The following is a 7,215-nucleotide window of genomic DNA, read 5'->3' on the forward strand; positions in this document are numbered from 1 at the left end:
ATTTCCACAAGTGCCCTCGTGCACCTCACGTAGGATGTAATCGGTGTCTCCTGGACCTAAGCATATTGCCAATGGTCCATCGAATGTCCTTCGGTATAGCATTCCATCTGCAGTTAATGTGAATCGAGCAGCTTTGGTTTGTAGGGCCCTCGAATTTTTAGGGTCCGATGGGAGCTTTCCATTCTTTAAGTATTCAATATACTTATTCCTCCAATCCCAGGTTAAGCTCATCGAATTTATCTCGGCATGACCTTCTTCGATCACAGATCTCGAGAGTTGAACGACAGTCCCCGAGCTTATCTCGCCTTCCTCGACCGATGATCCTAAATTTGCAAGTGCATCAGCCTCACTGTTTTGCTCTCGTGGAACATACTGTAAAGGCCATTCTTTGAAATGGTGCAAAGTGACCTGCAGTTTGCCCAAATATCTTTGCATTCTATCTTCTCGAACACTTGATTTACCACCAGCAAAGAGTCGCACATGGCCTCAATGACTTCTGCTCTCAAGCTTTTAGCTAGCTCGAGACCTGCAATCATGGTCTCATACTCGGCCTCGTTGTTAGTCAACCTAGTAGTATTGATAGATTGTCTAATAGTGTTACCCGTGGGTGGCTTTAAATGATGCCTAGTCCGGACCCCTTCACGTTCGAAGCCCCATCCGTAAAAAGGGTCCATACCCCCGATGACGTACCCGATTTCAATAAGAGTTCTTTTTCGACTTCGGATACGAGGGTCGGCGTGAAATCGGCCACGAAGTCCGCTAAAATTTGAGACTTGATGGTCGTACGGGGTTCATATTCGATATCGTACCCACTAAGTTTGACGGCCTATTTGGCCAATCGGCCTGATAGTTCGGGCTTGTGCAAAATATTATGAAGCGGGTAAGTGGTTAATACGCATATGGGGTGACATTGAAAGTACGGTCTTAACTTTCTAGAGGCGCTTATCAGTGCAAGTGCCAATTTTTCTAGGTACGGATATCTAGTTTCTGCTTCTCCTAAGGTTCGACTTACATAATAAACAAAAAATTGTGTACCTTGTTCTTCTCGAACTAGGACACCGCTTACCACGATTTCCGATACTTCCAAGTACAAGCAAAAATTTTTGTCTGTTTTTAGAGTATGAAGCAGTGGTGGGATCGATAGATATCGTTTTAATTCCTCTAATGCCTATTGGCATTCCGGGGTCCAAGTGAAATCGTTCTTCTTTTTGAGTAGAGAGAAAAATTTATGACTTCGATCTGACGACCTCGAAATGAATCGGCCTAAGGCTACAATCCGTCCTGTTAGCCTCTGTACGGCTTTCACACTGTCCACGATGGCGATGTCTTCGATGGCCTTAATTTTATTGGGGTTAATCCCGATTTGATACCATAAAGCCGAGGAACTTGCCCGAACCGACCCCGAAAGCACATTTCTCGGAGTTGAGCTTCATGTTGTATTTCCTTAAAATCTCGAATGTTTCCTGCAAATGGGTCAAATGGTCCTCTGCATGCAGGTACTTAACTAGCATGTCATCAATATAAACTTCCATTGATTTACCTATTTGTTCCTCGAACATTTTATTTACTAGGCATTGGTAAGTAGCTCCTGCATTTTTTAGCCCGAAGGGCATCACATTATAACAATATGTTCCATACTTGGTGACAAATGAAGTCTTTTCCTGGTCTTACGGGGGCATCGAGAAAAGTGAGAATCTCGTGGCCGGCTGTGGCATCGATCATGCGATCGATGTTGGGCAGTGAAAAAGAATCTTTGGGGCATGCTTTGTTCAAATCCTTATAGTCCGCACACATTCTAAGTTTGTTTCCTTTTTTAGGCACTACAACTACATTGGCTAACCATTCAGGATATTTCACCTCCCGAATGGACCCTATCTTGAGAAGTTTGGTTACCTCGTCCTTTATGAATGTGTGCTTTACCTCGGACTGGGGTCTTCTCTTTTGCTTCACCGGTCTGAACTTAGGGTCCAAGCTTAGACGATGCGTTGTTATATCCGGTGGGATCCCTGTTATATCTAAATGGGACCAGGCAAAACAATATACGTTATTGATAAGAAATTGAATAAGTTTTTTCCTGAGTTCGGGGGTCAACCCCGTTCCCAGGTATACCTTCCGTTCGGGCCAGTGCTCGATTAGTGTGACTTGATCCAATTCCTCGATCGTTGATTTGGTAGCGTTGGAATCATCGGGAACCACGAAGGATCGAGGGATCCTTTGATCATCATCTTCATCGATCTTCTGATTATCTGGCCGGGTTAAAGCTGATGTTTGTGATTGCTATTAGGTATCTCGTTCCCTTTTTGAGCCCGATCCCTTTATTGGCGAAGGCGAGGATATTGGATTCACTTCCTCGACGGAAAACATTTCTCTTACGGTCAGTTGTTATCTGTACATTGTTTTGACTCTCCTTGATGTTGGGAATTTAAGGACCTGGTGTAGGGTCGAAGGTACAGCTCTCATGTTATGGATCCATGGCCTTCCAAAAAGGGCGTTGTACCTCACGTCGCCTTCGATTACGTGGAACTTCATTTCCTGGATAGTCCCGGCCACGTTTATCGGTATAATTATCTCGCCTTTGGTAGTTTCACATTCCATATTGAATCCGTTTAGAGCCAGGGTTGCAGGTACGACCTGGTCCTGTAGGCTGAGCTGTTCTACGACCTTCAATCTAATGATGTTGGTCGAGCTACCTGGATCAATTGACACACGGATGTCTTAGTGAGTTTAATCACCGGTCCCTGAGGGGTATCGGCGCCGCCGATGATCATGTGAATGACGTGTTGTGGTTCTTCTTGTTTGTTTTGCTTGCCGAAATCCCTGTTTTTAAAATGGTTCTTCGCCCCATAGCTTAAAAATTCTCGAAGGTGCCCTTTGTTGAATAACCGGGCTACCTCCTCTCTTAGTTGCCTGCAATCTTCCGTTCTGTGGTCATGGGTGACATGATATTCGCACATTTGATTGGGATTCCTCTGGGCAGGATCGGACTGCATGGGTCGAGGCCATTTAGAGTCTTTGATGCGTCCGATAGCCGACACGATGGTGGATGCATCGATGCTGAAGTTATACTCCGATAACTGAGGTGCTTCCTTAGATCCGGCAGGCCTGTCGAACTTACTTCTGTTCATCAGCCCCCCAGGACCCTTGACCTCGATCACTTCTTTTGTTATTTTGTCCAGGGTTATGTCTCGATTCACCGATTCTGTGGTTTCCGTTATACGGTCGGTATCGATCCCTGATCGAACCTTGTTCTCGATTAATATCCCTTCGAGCAGCAGGTTCAGACCCCAAATGATCATCTTCGACCCTAATTTTTGATTGGTACTGATTGTGCACGTCGGCCCACGTGATCGTTGGGTATTCGATCAGGTTATGCTTCAACAGCCGTGAAGCCGTCAAACTTCGTTCGTTCAAACCTTGAGTGAAAGCCTGAACAGCCCAATCGTCTGTGACTGGTGGCAGATCCATTCGTTCCATTTGAAAACGAGATACGAACTCCCTTAGCATCTCGTTATCCTTTTGTCTTACCTTGAAAAGATCCGATTTCCTTGTTGCAACTTTTATGGCGCTGGCGTGTGCTTTTAAAAAAGAATCTGCTAACATGGCAAACGAGTCGATGGAATTCGGTGGTAGGTTGTGATACCAAATCATTGCTCCCTTCGAAAGGGTCTCTCTGAATATTTTTAACAACACAGATTCGATTCATCGTCTTCTAAATCATTTCCCTTGATGGCACATGTGTAAGAAGTGACGTGTTCATTGGGGTCGGTCGTTCCGTTATATTTGGGAATTTTGGGCATACGAAATTTTTTGGGAATTGGTTTTGGGGCTGCGCTCGAGGGAAGAGGTTTTTGCACGAACTTTTTGGAACCCAACCCTTTTATCATTGGTGGAGCTCCTGGGATCTGATCGACCCTAGAGTTATATGTTTTTACTTTTTTATCGTTGGCTTCGACTCGCTTGGTGAGCTCCTCGAGTATTTTAGCAATTTCGGGAGTAGTTCCCAATTCTTGCTCATTTGACCTCACTATGGCTGGCTCCGTTCTGTGGGCGATTTCTCGAGGTAGACTGGGCTCCGGCCTATTCGGTAGCTGGGTTTGGCTCTGCAATTGAGCTATTGCTGCCTGTTGAGCTTGCAACATTTCGAAATTCATACGCAAGCTGACGCCGTTTTCCTCGACGTTATGGGTATCTCGAGCTGCAGACCGAGTGCCACCATGAATGTTATTTTCAGGTTCAGAATGTAGGTTCGCCTCAATGGCCACATGCGAATTGATATCTATCGGCACTTCGATTCGAACTCCAACGGTGTTGACAAGTGATCTTTCGGTACTGGGTGACAAGTTGTTGTTCTCATCTTGAAGACCGACTTCGTTGTCGATAGGTGAGGCCATTTGATTGGTAGTTAGTCGTTGCTAATCCGAAATCCAAGACACTTTCGGAAACAAGCGCAAAACGGTGTGTTTTTGGAGATTCGTAGCAAATAACCACTGTTATCCTTAGCCCCACGGTGGGCGCTAAACTGTTTACCCGAAAAATGGATAGAGTTGAACTTGTACGTAGTTCTAAGGATATGTGGTATAGCTTGATACAAATCGTAGGGATAAATAGAAATATCAAATATAGATTGCAAAGAATGCAAAATAAACAAGATTGGAGAAAAGATGATTCTTAGAACTAAGCACAATGAATCAATTAATGAAGCTTAAAAAGAATAATCCTTGAATATAGGAGAATATGGTGTTTGAATTACAATGCAAGCAAAAATAACCCTCTACAGAAATGTAGCCATCTTCTTTATAGTGGAGGATCCTACTTTAGATATAATTAAAAATACATAGTGGAGAACCCATGATAAATCAGTTTTTCCCTATTTTTCGCCGAGATTCTCTCCCCTAGTGTGTTTGCAACGGCTGTTCTATGTGAGCTCGAGCTCGATCGGCCTCGGTGCTGGTCGGTATTGCTTCTAGAACTCGATATGGACTCGGGATCAGGTGATGATTCGGACTCGGTCCCGGTTGGCCTCTGCCCCTTAAGCTCGAAATCATCTCATCATAGTTCGATTAGGACCCGAGCTCGATAATGACTTCGAACTCGGTGTTTGACCTATACCCGAAATCTGAAACTTGTTTATACCATCTTCGGAACCCATCTCGATATTACGAAGTCTTTCTTCGATCCATTATGTTTCGACTTCGATCAATCGTATGAAGACCGAAATCTATTTCGACTGTATACATGATGGCGTAAAACTTATTTCCAATATCAATTTCTCATGGTACGCAGACTAAATTATTCCGGGATTATAGTCCCGGAATTATAATCCTTAGACTAATTGTCCCAATTAAGATGTGGGATAAAATAATACCAAGTTTGATAAAATAAGATGAGATACACAGGATTACAATCAACCAAATATAGTATAAATTTAGTACCATATTTTATCCTACCTTATCTCGCGTACCAAACGATAAGGTCCTTCAGCAATCGTCTTTATATAGGTCAAGGTAATAATTTTCCTCATTTCTCTACACAATAATTGGACACACCTCTACAGTGTTTTTTTACTTTTTACAGTTCTAATAATTAATGTGAAGCTTTTTAGTTTGACTGACCCATATAGCCATATGTATATATATATCCCCTCTAATTAAGTGGTTTACAATAAAATAGGCACGGAGTTAAAAAGGCTGGGAAAATGTTTGAGATACATGCAGATTTCATTGTCAAGAAGAGACAAAAGCAAAACAAAAAGAAGCTGCGACAACGTACTGACTGAAAATAAAACCAATATTATTGATGTCGTTACTCCCTTCCACTTGGAAAATGGCAGGTCCTTCACTTTGCACCTGAGCGACGGAGATAGAAAATAAAACCAATATTATTAAGAAATTCACCATATATATATTAAATTCAGATCTGATTACTAACACCTAATATATATGATTGTTATAATTTAGAATCAATAAAATTTAAAATTCTAACTCCTTCTCTATACACGTCCCAGATCTCTTTACCTTTACCTTTCCGTATAATTGTCCGGCAACTATAATAACAACAGTGCCTGCAGCTCAATCAAGCATTATTCATAGCATCAACAACAACAAGGAAAGTTGAAAAGCGAATGACTGTGAGCTTATCATTGTGCCAAAAGGGGTTTAACTTATGCGTCAATATAATATTAGAGTTCTCAAGGGGCCATACAATTAATTAGCAGCTTAATTAAGAAACTTATGTTCTGTTCTTACGATGAATTTAATATGGAGTAACTACTACTCCATAGTTAGAAAATAAGGCAAAAGAAAAAAGAACGCACTAAAATTACACGTACCTAATATTTGTTTTAAATCGATAGATATAAAATAAGTTTCTTAAATAAATAATTTTATAATTTAACCATGGTTAAGTACATATTCTTACTTTAATTTAGGAGTAGATAGGTAATACTAGTTTGATTGAATGAAAAACTCAAAATGTAAATAAGTGTTTCCCAATTAGTGCATGTCGAAATGGGACTAGGGACATGAAACAACCCATGGATGTTTTGGCTACGTCCATACAATGATTGTGTTCCCATGAAGCTTTTATGTGTCTTTTTCTCCTGCAATTTGCAGCATATAATATATATGTTCACGTTTAAATACAACTTTTCTTCTTATCCAAAACAAATCTGCCCTAAAAGAGATTGCATTTTTTTGGCTTTTGGCCTTCCACCTTGTTCAACTCAATAGGTGACACTTTGTATTGTAGGGGCAGAGAGTTGCACATATAATTGCATTTTCAAGCTGAAGAAAAGTAACGCATAGCTTTAACGTGAAGATGGTCCAAGAAAAAGTAGGTCTACAACTTTAACTTTTCAATTTTCATGCCGTGTTGGAAGAGTGTAACTTCTATAAAGTAACAATGTAAAAGAAGTGTTACATTATCCTAATAAGTAAAATTAATTACCTTAAAATTAAGACAAGTTTACACGAATAACTTGGGTAAAAATTATCTAAACTACGTACTAGCTATGAGTTTACATGAGTTAATTAGAAACCTCTTTAATTTATTGCATCCCAACAAATGGAAAAAACACTCTTGTAGGAGTTGGGCAAGGTATTCATGGTTTTGGTTTTGGTTTTGGTTTTGGTTTTGGATTTATCAGGCAGACTGAAACCAAGGCCAAGTCTTGTAGTCTTATATCCACAACAATTAATTAAAGTCTAGCAAGAATAG

The sequence above is a fragment of the Nicotiana tomentosiformis genome, chromosome 7 (assembly GCF_000390325.3).
Source record: "Nicotiana tomentosiformis chromosome 7, ASM39032v3, whole genome shotgun sequence".
NCBI classification, from domain to species: Eukaryota; Viridiplantae; Streptophyta; class Magnoliopsida; order Solanales; family Solanaceae; genus Nicotiana; species Nicotiana tomentosiformis.